Here is a 15,308-nt window from a genome sequence, read left to right on the forward strand (position 1 = left end):
CCTCTCCCTTAGAGGATTATGGAGGAATACGATGTCCAAGTCCACCTTCCCTCATTGAAATGGGGGAGAAATGACCTCACATGAAGTCTTGGGTTTGCAATTTTCGGAGAGGGAAGACTGCGGTGCAGGAGAGCTGGCAGGCTGGCAAGGCCCCCTAGATCTAGAGGCCCTAGGTTTCAGCCTACTTAGCCTATACATAAAACCAGCCCTGATAGTAGATCTGCTCCTGTGCTGTCTCCAACTATAAAGGCAAAGCACAGCCATCATGGCTGGTAGCCATGGATAGCCCTCTCCTCCATGAATTTTGTCTAATCCCCATCCATGCTGGTGACCATCACTGCCTCCTATACCAGCTGAGATGATGGAGAGACACATCAGCTGACCCAATCAGAGCATGTGCCAACAGTCCCTGCCCCAATCTGAGAAAGGGGGGAAGAGAAAACCTCCTTTATTTCCCCCGGCCATTGTGCAAGGAAGGTATCTCCATTTATGCCATTCTGTGCAAGCTTTGTCTCCCTTGACTTTTCTGCACCACATAAATCCATAGGCAATCTAAGCCTATGCAAAACCCTTTGAAAGTTTCATAGAATCAATCTTCCTACCTGCTGAGTTTAATTTTAGGCTCCAGCCCTATCATTAAAGAAATGAAAAGAAAGGAGGTGGGCAAGGTTTGTTCTTTCATCTGGACAGTGCCTAACCTCTCTCTCAACGGGGGAAAACAGATACATAGCAGACCCAGTTTTTCCCATGGAAATTGATCCTTCCCCTCCCAATTACCTTTAGGACCTTTCCGGTCAGTAATACAACATTCAAGTGGTCTAAGCTCAATGTTGTGGGTCACTCAGTTATTTTAGAAAACTGGCCTTTCCCTCTCAACAAAGGTCCAGTTCAGACCATTTCTCAGGTGGCTGAAGTCACCGCATGTTGACAAAGAAAGACTACCCTCCGTCCCATGCTGACAATGTCAAATATAGAACAGGCACTCCTTAGGTAGTGTGGTGTGGTGGTTAAGAGCGGTAGACTTGCAATCTGGTGAACCGGGTTCGATTCCCCGCTCCTCCACATGCAGCTGCTGGGTGACCTTGGGCTAGTCACACTTCTCTGAAGTCTCTCAGCCTCACTCACCTCACAGAGTGTTTGTTGTGGGGGAGGAAGGGAAAGGAGAATGTTAGCCGCTTTGAGACTCCTTCGGGCAGTGATAAAGCGGGATATCAAATCCAAACTCTTCTTTTTCTTCTACCTCATGATCCTTCTGTTTTCTTTTTTATCATGATGGTTTTTTTAAGGTGGACAAATGCACAAATTGCATGAATCAGGAATCTGTGCCCTGCTTGCTCAAGATAAATTTCAGAAAGGCGAAAGGAGCCAAGGCCATAGGGATATCTGCAATGCCACAGCAAGCACTAAGAGTTGGGTCCAAAAATCTGGAAAGTTTATTCGACCATGCTTGTAATTTTGCATCATATTCTATATTGGGAAAGTTACACTTCCCCTCCAACAACAAAAAAACCACCCCAGTGCGCTCCCAGTTTGGCATCATCATTATCTCTAAACACTTCCCTGCCAATCTTACCTTTACTTTGGTGTGCAGTGTGAAGTTGTCTCTTTTGAAAGTCCGGGCCTTTCAGAAATGAATGGTACATAACAGATGCTTTATATGGGTTTTTATATTTTAAAAAAGAACACCAGATGGGCAAGGTGGTGGAAGTGGGTGGGACATGCCACAGCTTCGCTAGCAGCTTCCAACAGCAAACATAAGGAGCTGTTCCAAGGGAAAACAACATTTGTGGTTGAGTTACAGCAATGAGCTCAGACTTTACAAAGAGCCGTCCTGGAGCTGTGTACTTTATATGCTTGCTTAGGAGCAAAGGGTGTCTCATTTACAAGGATGGAAAGTTGCTCGTTAGATTACAGAGGTCAGGAAAAAAATTGTCTAAAGACAATAGTTTTTTGGGTGTTTTTCGTTTTTTGTTTTACTGTGTCTAAACCAAGAATCTTTGTCATGTTCTTAGAATAAAATGCAAAGGGGCATATATTTGCTGAGATCAAAAGATGTACGAATACCCAGTATTTAGCAACTAAGGAGATATGGCAATGTATTAGGGGTCTGTTGACATGACACACACATACACACAGAGGCTACTATGAACTGTCAACTCAGCAGCTAGGAGACTGCCAAAATCCAGTCTGGAGTTAATAAATCGCCAGAACCTTTCAGCATCTGGATACGACATAGGAGATACACTTCATTACACAGAATTCCAGTTGTCATTTTGCTACTGTACGGGATGTTTTAAGCAAAAGAAAGTGTGTGAAGAATGTAAGAAGAGCCCTGCTGGATCAGGTCAAAGGCCATCCGGTCCAGCACTCTGAGTGCAACAACACTCTCCCTACAGGGATTCTCGGCATCAGGTATTTAGAGGCATATCAACCCCAACAGTAGAGGTAGAACACAGTCACCATGGCTTGTAGCCATTGTCTTATACTCCATGAATGTTTGTAATAATTCTAAAGCCATCCTAGCTTTAGTTTTACTTGACATGTTTATAGTCTTAGCTTTTCAGTATCCATACACTACTTTATGGGTTTTTAATAGAGAATTGACCTGTGATTTTTGTTAAAACAACAACAACAACAACAACAACAATAGTTGTTGTTACTGCTGCTGCTGTTGTTATTGATGGAAGCTTCCCAGAGTGGCTGGAGCAGCTCAGTCAGATGGGCAGGGTACTACTACTAACATCATCATCATCAATCATCATCATCATCATCATTCCAACAGAATACAAAAACATAAAGAAACATCACACATTAAAAATTCTCAATACAGGGCTGTCTTCAGATGTCTTGTGAAAGCCATATGTTTTATCTCATTGACATTTGGTGGGAGGGCATTCCACATGGCAGGCACCACTACCGAGAAGGCCCTCTGCCTGGTTCCCAGTAACCTCACTTCTCACAGTGAGGTAACCACCAGAAGGCCCTCGGAGCTGGATCTCAGTGTCCGGGCTGAACAAGGGGGGGGGGTGAAGATACTCATTGAGGTATACTGGGCTGAGGCTGTTTAGGGCTTTAAAGGTCAGCACCAACACTTTGAATTGTGCTCAGAAACGTACTGGGAATCAATGTAGATCTTTTAGGACCGGTGTTATATGGTCTCAGGGGCTACTCCCAGTCACCAGCCTGGCAGCTGCATTCTGGATTAGCTGTAATTCCCAAGTCACCTTCAAAGGTAGCCCTACATTGCAGTAGTCCAAGCAGGAGATAACCAGAGCATGTACCACTCTAGTGAGGCAGTGTGTAGGCAGAATGTTTGCTTTCCAAAGTTAAATGGCCTCCCACACACACACACACCCTTGAATAAGTTGCTTTATCCTTCCATGCCAGGTCAAAAAACACTCCACTGCTATTAAACAGAAAGTGACCCTGCAATCATACAGCCCTCTGGACACCTGAGATAGACACATCTCAAGAAGCCCCTAGGAGTAAAGTAATGAAAGCACACCTTGATGAACCTTGGAAATGATTATTTTATGGGGACATCATAAAAGCCAAATACCCATAAGGGTATTGTTATATAACACAATCTTAGGCAGTAATTATCCGGTCAGTCAGCTGCTGTGTCTGGAGTCAGTCCCTCTCAACCCCTTGATCCAGTGTAGGCTCACATGGAAAAAACAGGAGCAGCCACCAGGACTACCCTTCCTTGAGCAGATGAAAAAGAGCAATGGAATCTGGATGGACCTGTTTCAAGGGTGGACTGAGACTTAGACATTAATGTCTTCTAGACCCATACTATCTGGCGCAGTGGGTGGGCTTGAACATATTGGTTAGAGCAGCTTTTGATGTCCATTGCCTTGGACACCATGGAACTGCAGACTGCGATCCCACATCTTCAGCTTCTGGAGAGAATTCCTCCTCAATTGTCTGAGCCATGAAAGCTGTGTGAGTTACTTTCCAGGGCACACCAAACTCTAGACTTCTTATGCCTCGACCTATATCAGGGGTGGCCAACATTGTTGGGCTAGAACTCACAAAAACACCAGTAGGGATGGTCGGTGGTCAGGGATGAGGAGAGTTGTAGTCCAACCAGGTTGGCTACCTGTGGCACATATCATTCCAGAGAATTCTCCATGATTAGGCTTGTCACCATGCTATTAACCATGACCCACTGAACCACCCTTTTGGAAGTCTTCAACTTCTGTTATGGAATGCCTTGGGAAGGTATTGGATTGCATGTTTCTTCCAAACACCATTGGGACAAGGGAGAAAAGACATCTGCTACAATCCATTCTCAATTCAATGCCATTCCAAGCTATAGAACATAGGTAGTCAATGTAGATGTTGTGGGACTCCAACTCCCATCCACCACATCCAGCACACCCAATGATCAGGGATGATGGAAGTTGGAGTCCAACAGGGCACCACATTGGCTACCCATTCTGTAGAAGGATATAGGACCTTAGGAAGTTGCCTTATACTGAGTCCATTGAGATCAGCACAGTCTACAATGATTAGTAGAAATGTTCCAGTTTTTCCCAGTTTTACCCTGGATATACCAGGGATTGAATTTGGGACCTTTTGCATGCACAGCAGCTAATTACCACTGAGTTACTGCCCTTTCCCTTGTAGGAAAAGTATATTTTATTTATTCTGCTTCTGAGCAGCATGAGCTCTGCAAATCCAGACTCCAAGCCCTTAGAAATGTTGGTGACATCACCAGTCATAAGGCTTGTTCCATGAAATTGCTCATTCGCATGACCTCTGCTGTTCATCCAGCAAAGAGTGCCAAAAGGAAGCACTGTTGCTTGTGCACGTTTACTCAAAAGAGAGTCCTAGTGAGTTCACCATGACTTACTCCCAAGTAAGCATGTTCAGGCTCACTGCCTCAACCAAGCCATCAGTTCCAGAAGAAAGAGAGTCATAGAGAGGTAGGATTTGTAATTGCCTCAAAAGGAAATGCCTTCAGCAACACACAAAGCTACTCCAAAATAATTACCCTGGGGTCAAACCCTCAGGTAAGCCTGAGTATGTGAACATAATCAAAGCCAATGAAACGGAAGCAGCAGCACTGAGCAGAGAGCCAGAAGATAAAAGGGTGGATCATGGTGAGTCAGTGAGTATCCTCAAGATATGCTCTGTAAGGAATCATAAACCTACAACTAGCCCTGAGAACCAACTGCTTTAGGCATAGGCGAGCTAATCCGCATCTCCTAAAGATACTACTTTATTGACTGATTTATGCCAAACAAGGACACCTTTTCTCTCTCTCTTTCTTCCCTCTTTCCCCTCCTTCCTCCTGACATTTTATGACACCGGCAAAGGCTTTTAAATGAGTCCTTTCAAGTGTTTCGTTTCTCAGAAACTTCACAGTTGAGTTTTGACGAGAGGAAGAACAGTGATTAATTGCTGTTTGCAGCCTTGCATGCAAAAATAGCAATTTTCAAATTGTATAATTCTCCCTCCACTTGCACAAACGCAATTCATACCTTCCCTTCTGTAACTTTCCAAGTTAAGCCACCATTTTAATATAATTCCATGCAAGATTAGATTAGGGGGAGGGGAGTCAAGCCCTCTCCATTGAATATTCAGGCACTGAATGTGCTTGAGGAACACCATAAATCACACTTGTCAGAAGTTTCAAAGGAATCAGTCTATACAGTTACCTTGTCTATTATTTAGAAAGCACAGGCCTTGAACAATATATTTCTACTGCGCTGCCTGCATCTGATTTACATACAGTTGTCTCCCCTCCCTCCTTCTCTTTAATCTAAGCTTCTTTGGGCTTTTTTTTTTAAAAGGAACATAATTACAGATTTTCATTTTAACTTTGAAACCAGTGACTTTTATTTTGATTGCCTCATAATTACAGGGCTCATGTCGATTTAACGTCCATTTGGATTCCTCCGCAGTGATGTCTCTGTATGTTGGATTGGCAAGTAATGAACCGTGTGACTTTAGAGGTGACGAACTATTGCTTTCCAGACACATAACTCACCGTGAAATTGCATAGCCTTTAGTTAAGGCCCTTTTGCTTACTCTTAAATACTTCTTGGCAAATCTACCCGAGATTCTCTAATGAAATGGCAGCATTATGCTGAAGTATCTCATGCTAGCTAATGAAATAGCTCTTTTTTTATTTATTTAAAAAAAGAAAAGGGGAGATGAAAAAAAGGCAGGCTTGTCGATCTCCCGGCCAGAATTGTTCCTTGGCATTTTACAGTTACGGTGCATTGTGATGATGATGCACTCATACATAATCTTACATACCTAGTCAAGGATCCTCCATATCAGTAAATTATCCATGACCTACATTTTCCACAAGGGAATGTTGCAGACAAGGTGTTTGACTGGAACTGACTGATAATAGGATGCATTGCATTTTCTATGGCAGTCATACAGACAAATTTAAAATGTATGAGACAATGTATTATTTAGAAGAAAATATATCTTGGGGAAAAAAATACTATATATCTTTCTACACAGAGGATTTAGATATATGATAGGTTACTGAAACTGCACACAGCCTGATCCTACGGTCCAGTGCGAGGTGCGAAGTCCATGCAGTGTATTGATGGAATTGATGGAAACTTGGGTTCAGTCCCTTTCTCAGCTGACATGAGGACCAGCCCAAGCCATATAGTTGACTGAGGCAAACAATAGGATGGTGCCGTCACCCTCATTCCCTAACGCTAGGACCATTGCTGGGCAGGGTAGTGGTAGGGGATGCGGGTGGCGCTGTGGTCTACACCACTGAGCCTCTTGGGCTTGCCAATCAGAAGGTCAGCGGTTCGAATCCCCACGGCAGAGAGAGCTCCCATTGCTCTGTCCCAGCTCCTGCCAACCTAGCAGTTTGAAAGCATGCCAGTGCAAGTAGATAAATAGGTACCACTGCAGTGGGAAGGTAAACAGTATTTCCGTGCGCTTTGGTTTCCATCACGGTGTTCTGTGGTGCCTGAAGCAGTTTAGTTATGCTAGCCACATGACCCGGAAAGCTGTCTGCAAACAAATGCCAGCTCCCTCGGCCTGAAAGCGAGATGAGCGCCACAACCCCACAGTCGCCTTTGACTGGACTTAACCATTCAGGGTTCCTTTACCTAGTGCATAAGTACATTACAAGAGTCCTATTGGATCAGACCACTGGCCCATCTCATCCAGTACCCTGTTCTCACAGCAGCCAACTAGAAGTCTATGGAAAGTTCACAACAGCACCCCTCCCTTCAGTTGCCAGCAACTGGTATTCAAAAGCATATTCCCTCTGCCAGTAGAGGTATAACCATTGTGACTACCAGCCATTGGTAGCCTCATCACCCATGAACTTATCTATCTCTCTTTCCAAGGCATCAATGTCATCAGTTGGTGGCCATCAATGCCTCTTTTGACTAGTTTTAGGAATGATTAAAAAGGCAAGAATGATCTGGGAGGTGATGGCTGTTGTATGAGAGTCCTAAGAACACAAGGAAGGTCTGGAAAAGAATCAAGGCCATAGATCAAAGTTGCCCAAGTTTATATTCAGACATTCCTTGTTGCTTCTCCTGCCTTAAAGCTGGGTGGTTTTTTTCGATTGGAAACATTCCCAAAGTCTTATAAGTTGTGGTGATTTAAATTGAACAACCAGGCAACAGGTTGTTCAAGCTGTTTTGTTGTGATTGCTGACTTGTGATTTTTTTCTTCTTCTTCCTGAAATGGGTACAATAATTGGTAGTTGTTTTCCAAACATATTGCACCTGACATCTAGCATGTTGGCATTCTGTAACGTATGATACATTGCTGCACTTACAGGTAATGTTCTGTTTGATGCAATATGTCTTGCCTGTCATCCATCCTAGCAACAGCAAAGCATCGGTGCCCATCTGTCTCTTTAGGAAGTAAATTGGTTTCTAGCCTCCCCTCCACCATCAATGACCCCATAGCATCCAACTGCATGCTTTCTAAGTCCTGCGCCTGTGAAGTCCTTGCTGCTGTGTGATTTCTAATATACTATAGAACCTGACCATCCATCAGGGGCTTGGGTTGTACTGGCCCTTGGACTAGTCACCTTTAGAGTGTGGAAGCTGGCCATTCCTGGCCTAACCAATCTAACCTCCTTTCAAATGGCATTCTCAACCCAGCACCTTAGCAGTAAGTATTACTTATTACGCCATCCCCTCATGATTCTTTCTTGCAGTGTTGAGCTCTACACATGAGCTTTACAAGCCCAGTGGAGTTACTGTTCTCACTGGGAATGCGAGAATCCTTATTTGCTTAAAGGGGAAAACTAATTAAAAGATTCCCCAGCCACTGAATCTTTCTCCTTGTTAACTCTCTCTCTCTCTCTCTCTCTCTCTCTCTCTCTCTCTCTCTCTCTCTCTCTCTCCCCTCCCCCCCTTTGAGGTCATTAGAGTTTCCTTGAGTTCCCTCCTTCTCTCAGAGGCCTGGCGGGTGGGGATATTGTATGTTTGGGGGGAGGAGACAAAAAAATCCATTTTATAATTGTGGAAGAACTGTTGGAAATCATGCTTCATGAACAGCATGCACTTCTTTTACAGCTCTCTTATTCTGCAATTGTCAATGTACTGTTGCAGTGGGAAGGCAAATGGTGTTTCCATGCGCCCTGGTTTCTGTCACGGTGTGACGTTGCACAGGAAGCGGTTTAGTCATGCTGGACACATGAGCCAGACAGCTGTCTGTGGACAAATGGCGGCTCCCTCAGAGATGAGAGCCGTACCCCATAATCAAGTTTGATTGGACTTAACTGTCCAGGGGTCCTTTATCTTTATATGCACTAAACACTAATTCTAACCATGTCCACTCAGGACTGAGTCCCATTGAAATCAATGGGGCTTACTCCAAGGGTAGTATGGTTATGAGTGCAGCCTTAACCCACTTCCTAGTGTGAATTTTAAACATCAGTGAAATGTGTTGCTCATTTTTTGCTCTTTTCACCTGGAAATAAATGATCTCCTTTGTTACCTGTAGATGTTATCTGTACTCTTCATGTAAAGTTTGAGCTCCTTGGTCAAAGTGATGAGATCCATCTTGACCACTCTTTTTTGACCAGCTGCCCAAACCCCATAAATCATTATTTCAAACACACCCTTCACTTAGAACCTCATAATGAAACAATGACATAAATTGGCAGTGAAGTGGAGAGGGGAGATGTGACGCAGATTGTAGAGCTTGAATTGTTACACACAAGTTTACTCAAATGCTAAACTTATAAATTAGACTCCCAGGTTTCATCAGAGCATTGCCATTAACACAAAATTATGTTTACTACAAACAATTAAAACATAAATTAGCTTGAGTGTTATATTTCAGAAACCGCACACCACGATTTCCTCAATAAAATATGAATTTTTGAAATAGAATGTTGCAATAAAAGGACTTATATGTGGTTAATTGGCATTAGACGGAGTGAAGGAATAATTCAGGTAATTCAGAACACTAAGAGCAAAATCTCAACAGAGTGCTAAACCGTCTACTCCTCTGTTCTCTGAGTGAGGGCAATAAGTTTATACTGAACTTGAATTCAACAAGACTTCCTTCTGAATAGGCACGCCCATAAATACAGCCACAGATGACTTTGTGATGGGCCATTAATCCTGTCTTTAAGGTACCACAAGATGTTTTATTTTTGTTTTTGTCTGCAAAAGACTATCAAGGCTGCCATTCTGGAAATCCATTAACTTGGAAAGTAAACCCCCAGGGGAGGTAAGTCATTTGTTAATATAGGTGCATGGCTAAGATATGTGCCCCCATTGTGTGCTATGATATATGTCAGGTGGGAAACCTATTTTGTTCCATGGGCCAGATCCTTCTCAGGATTGGCTTTGTGGGCCATATTTGACAGGTGAGAAAATTAACCTTCCTCTCAGAAACTCTTGTATAGGGAACCCACAAATCTTTTATGCTTTTTGCAGAGTGCTTTAAGACAGCCCCTGTACTCTGATTTGAGCTTCCAGAGTCAGAAATGGGAGTGTGGGGGCTGTCTTAAATCCCTTTTCAAAAGAGCTCTTTGAAGCAGCTGCTCCTTTCACCTTTAAAACATCAGAGTGACCTGAATGGGTCTTAAACCCCTTTGCAAAAGCACTCTTTGACTCAGCCCTTTAGGTGGGCAGGGTGAGTGAGAGGGGGTTTTTTCTCCTCCCATCCACCTGCTAAAAGGAGAAGCATGGAGCTGCTTAAAAGGACACTTATCAGCTAATGAGTGAGGATTAAATCCTGCTGCCATGGCTGCACAGTCCTACTCTCTGCTGGCAACAGGGTGCACAGCCAATGCACGGTTAAAATGTGTCCTCCTGCCCATCACCTGACATCACCAGTGACATCAGTTGCTGGGAGGGTGGAGTGGTTTGCATTGTGGGAAAATTGCCTTGCAGGTCAAATGAGCTTCCACCCCCTCCCCCACTTGGTGGGCCAATATATGGGCCTGAGGTTCCCCACCCCTACATGCATTTAAAAATATGTATGCTTCTTCGTTAGCAGATTGTGAAATGGAAGAAAGACTTTTCTGAAGGGAACCTACTGCAGCAGAACAAAATAAAGACCAAAGGAAAACATGAATGGATCTCAGAATGGATTGAGGCTCATTCCCACTGAAAAGCAAAGCATAAAATGAAGGGAAGAAACTGAAATCTTTGTGAATCTTCATGACCAAAGAAATGGAAAAGTGTTTTCTCCTTCAGTGTCATTTAAATATTATTAAACTCTGATTTAACAGGCGCCAAATTACAGTGTCTTCCGATCTCAGAGTCATGCTTGGTGGTGATAATTAGTTTAAAAATATTCTTCCAAAATTGTGGGATGTTAACACGGAGCTTCTGAAAATACAGAGAAGTTATTCACAGCATCTGGGGAAATAGTTGCTGAGGAGCTACAGCCTACTTACAGCTTCCATTTGATGGATAGAGTGTCTGCCAGTTAATTCTACATCTGGTCCACATGTCGGCAGGAAATATATAGAGCATGTCTAAATTTTTTATTAACATGCAGTCAAGTGGCTGAAGACAGTATAAGAAGAGCAACTGTTGCTGTTGTTAAAACCTCCAAGCCATTTCTTTTTCTTTAGTATGGCTACTCATATTATCTCCTGGAAGAAGATCTTTTAGATCCTTTAGGCAGATTTTGGAGGTTTGTGGTCAGGGGCTACTGGCAAGGCTCACACGCATAAACTTTAGATAGAAGGCGCTCTTGACACAACCTTTGTATACTTTATAATAAGTCTTCCCTTAATCTAGGGGAAGACTGCCACAAAATGAACACAGCCCACTGGTCAGCCATGTTGGGTGCCCCATCATGTGATTGATGAGCCTCAACATGGACTATGGTCAAGGATGATGGGAGTTTCAGTTCACCAACAAACAAAGGGCCACAAGTTCCACATCCCTGGTTTAGTTCCTAACTACAGTAAAACAGGATTGGAGAATGTATACTCTGGTTTGATCCCTTGAATGGCTTTATTGCATCTCCTTCTAATGAAATTATAACCTCTGATTCTAATTAACCATAAAGGAGCTCCTCTCTTCTCAGTTGCAGGTAGATCTACACACTGCAGATTAATTTACTGTGATTTTATGCATGCATTGCCTAAATTCAAACCTGGATTGGGGGTGGGGAAGCCCAGCTTGCAAGCTGCAAATTACAGGTGTGAGCCACAATTTGCAAACACAAACTGCGCACAATAATATTTACTTTAGTGAATTGTGGTGCAGAAAGAAATAAGAAAACAAATTGCATTCTCACAGCCGGTGAATCCAATAGCTTTTCCAGTCACTGGAAAAGGCAGAAGCAACGTAACCGCTATCAGGTTATGACTCCTTCATTTCCATCTCATAATCATATCCCTAGGAGTTGGCATTTCCACACCTTGCATGGGAGTCCACCATGGATTTGTGACTAAAGGGGTCCTTTTTTTGAAATGTCCTCCCTGCCACAAAGCAGGAAGTGCTACTCTATGAGCAATTCCCATGTTGCTGGAATGGCATTCCAGTAACAATTGCATGGTTGGTAACTGCATGATTGGTCTTCCACCTTCATGGCCATCGAAGCATTACCCCAGGTATGAAAAACATAGAAAGCTGCCTTATATTGAGTCAGATCACTGGCCCATCTAGCTCAGTATTGTCTCAGGAGTATTGGAAGGGGAGGTTCTTTACAGCTGGAGGGGCACATTTCTTAATGGATTCCAGGACCCACATGTCAGTGGTGGGCAAAATTGGATGGAAGAAAGAATGTGGCGCTTATATTTGTGCAGTAGGCTACATTCCAGCCATATAAAATACATGTATTTATTTACACACACACACACACACACACACACACACACACAGTTTCCTCCTCCATCCATCCATGTATGCATGCAAGGGGTGTTATCACAGTTCAACCATATATCCCAATTTGGAGAAGCACTCAAGGACTGGAGGGAAGTGTGGCCTGGGCACAGCTAGGGATTTTCCCAAAGAACAGATAGAGAGACGAAGAGGCTCCCCGAGGTTTCAGACAGGGTCTATCTCAACCCTACCAAGAAATGCTGGGGGTTGAGCCAGGGACCTATGTGGGGGATCTATGTGCTCCATCACAGCACTATGGCTCTTGTGTAAATCAATCTCCCACAGGGCTGGAGTCCATTAGAAGTGGCCCCCAAAATATACTATGGACTTGGAACTACAGTTAATCCTTGCTGTCCAGCAACTGTGCTTGCATGGTACATATGCTTCCAAATGCTACATCTTCTGTGTGTACTCAAAACAGCTTTGGTGCACCATATAAAGGAATGAATGCACCAGTCTGTTTCCAGTCTATGGGCTTTTTGCCTGTTTTTCACATGTGCACATGTGCGTCAGGGCCCTCGGGGCACATGGCAACATATACAACAGTGCAGATCAAGATAGAGGGGAGGCATCATATGGTAAGACCAACAGCTGATATAGTAAAAAGCCAGCAACTTAAAAGCAGTGCTATGGAAAAGCAGGTTCGGATGCAGACTCTCTTGGAAATTGTTAGGAATCTGTTAGGAATTTGTCCTTTTGGAATTTCCCCATATTCTCCGAAAGCACCACTAGCACTTCGCTCAGTTTGCACTCCTGATCTTGCATTCCAGGAAACGAATGAACCCTAAATTTCATTTTATTTCTCTCTCTTTCCTTGGCAATCAGTTAACTAAACCACAAGTGAGCAGGATGAATATATATGTGCAGCGACATAACAAATTCAGGATGCCTTCCAAATAATACTACAAATAGGATTATGTTTCAAAAAAGCTGCAGCAGAGCCAACAGCATTGTTTGTGCCTTGTAGCAATGTTGTCTTCCCTCAATCATGCCAATTCCTAGCTGAATTTCAGGCATTGTCTTTAAAGACCAAGCCGTTATTTTGCATGATAATTATTCGGAACAGCCACCTCCATACATACAGCAAGGAGAGAAGTTTCCCCACAAGCCTTGCCTCTTCTTTTCAGACACAGAAAACGATGGGCTGGGGAGAAGTTGAGGGACTCGGATGCTGAGCTCCATTGTTTCATATCCATCAGGAGCCTCTTACAAACTTCATTGATCACACCTCAAATCTCCTCATGGATATGCTAAGACACGACTACAGAAGTGAACACAAATGAAATTTTTATTCTACTTGAAGCAACCAAAACATTTACTTTAGAGCAATTGGGTTCAAACTGTCCGCCTTGAGGGAACCCATGGACTTGCCAGCAGAAGACATGGTGCCTGCCTGCCTGCTTAAAAAGGATTCTGGGACATATTCTAGGGCCCACCAGAAACACCAGCCTGCCTTATACATTGTCAGATTATCAGTCCATCTAGTTCAGTATTGTCTACTTTGGCCAGCAGTGTATGTTCAGGTTCAGACAGGAGATTTCCCCTGCCCTACTGGAATGTACTAAGAACTTAACACAAGTTCTTTTATATACAACGCATGTGCTCTAATTGTGAGTTGTGGCCTTTCCCTACAATTCAAACTGCATAGCAGCCCATACAAATTGATTTCTAGGCCTGTCTGACATCACTGTCACACTGTGCAAAATTAAGGTGCTCAAGTGCTCCAGAACACATTTAACATGACCCCAAAGTTGTGCATCACGTGGAATTTCAGTAGTAGTTTACAAGCTGTCTTTCAGGCAGGTTTGTTCACCACGGCGGTTCTTCTTTGGACAAGGTAGATCACCAAAGACTCCTAAGTAAGCTTAGCAGTCATGGAATAAGAGGAGTGGCCCTCTTAAGGATCAGGGACTGGTTATACAACATATTCTGGAGGTTTCCCAAGCTGTATCAAACTGTGTCTGCGCATCTCTGTTCTTTGTTCTGCACTCCTCATTATCCTGTGCATTCTTGGAGACCAGAGGGGAGGGGAACTTGTCGCAGCAGGAGTGGGAGACTCCCTGGATTCTCCAGCAGCCTCTTGACCCCTCCCTCCTCTGCTTCAGCCTCAGAGTCTGTCACAGGTTCCTCCTGCTCACTAAACCCTGTTGTCCCTTCAGTATCCAGACCTCCTCCCAATCTTATCCCTCTGACCTCTCCTCAGTGTTCCACCCGCAACCCCCTGGTTCTGAGTCTCCCACCTCTGGAAATTCCCTGGGGGGGGGGGGTTCCCCAGCTGGCGCCTCTCCCCACTCGATGTTGTCCAGCTAGCCCGCAATAACCAGCAATACTTTCCAATTAAGTTTAATTATTTCACTTTTTAGGTAGGTGTAAACAGGGCTTTTTAAAGCTGGAACCCAGCACCTCTCAGGTGGGCGCCAATGCCATTATAAGAGAACAAAGGAGGCGTTCATGGTGAGTTCCGGCACCTCTTTCTTTCCAGAAAAGTAGAACTGGGTATAAACATTATTCATAGGAGAGAAAAAAGAGCAGCAAATGTTTATGCCTAAGCTTGAGGAGCTAAAGGAGACACAGCACAGGATCACAGAACTGGAAGGGGGCTCATAGGTCATCTAACTCTCTGCTAATCAGGAAGTCCACAAATACTGCAACCCTGAAATGTGCACAGCCATCCTAATGAAAGGGAGCCCAACGTCTTCCAAGGCAGTCTGTTCCACCTTCAAACAACTTAGTGTTGCCTAACGCTTGGTCAAAAACCCCTTGCAGTTGGAACTTGGTGGTTCGGGTCACAGAAGCAACAGAAAACATACAGTGGTACCTCGGGTTAAGAACTTAATTCATTCTGGAGGTCCATTCTTAACCTGAAACTGTTCTTAATCTGAGGTACAACTTTAGCTAATAGGGCCTCCCGCTGCCACCGCACTGCCGGAGCCCAATTTCTGTTCTCATCCTGAAGCAAAGTTCTTAACCCGAGGTACTATTTCTGGGTTAGCGGAG

General features: G+C 43.9%; 1 protein-coding gene across 48 annotated transcripts in view; it reads right to left on the reverse strand.

Annotated features, from left to right (window-relative positions):
- Positions 1-15,308, reverse strand: part of NRXN1 (neurexin 1) — a 1,011,196-nt gene that overhangs the window by 432,701 nt on the left and 563,187 nt on the right. The gene's annotated exons all lie outside the window — the stretch shown is intronic.

The sequence above is a fragment of the Podarcis liolepis genome, assembly GCF_965112155.1.
Source record: "Podarcis liolepis genome assembly, chromosome: 3".
Lineage (NCBI taxonomy): Eukaryota > Metazoa > Chordata > Lepidosauria > Squamata > Lacertidae > Podarcis > Podarcis liolepis.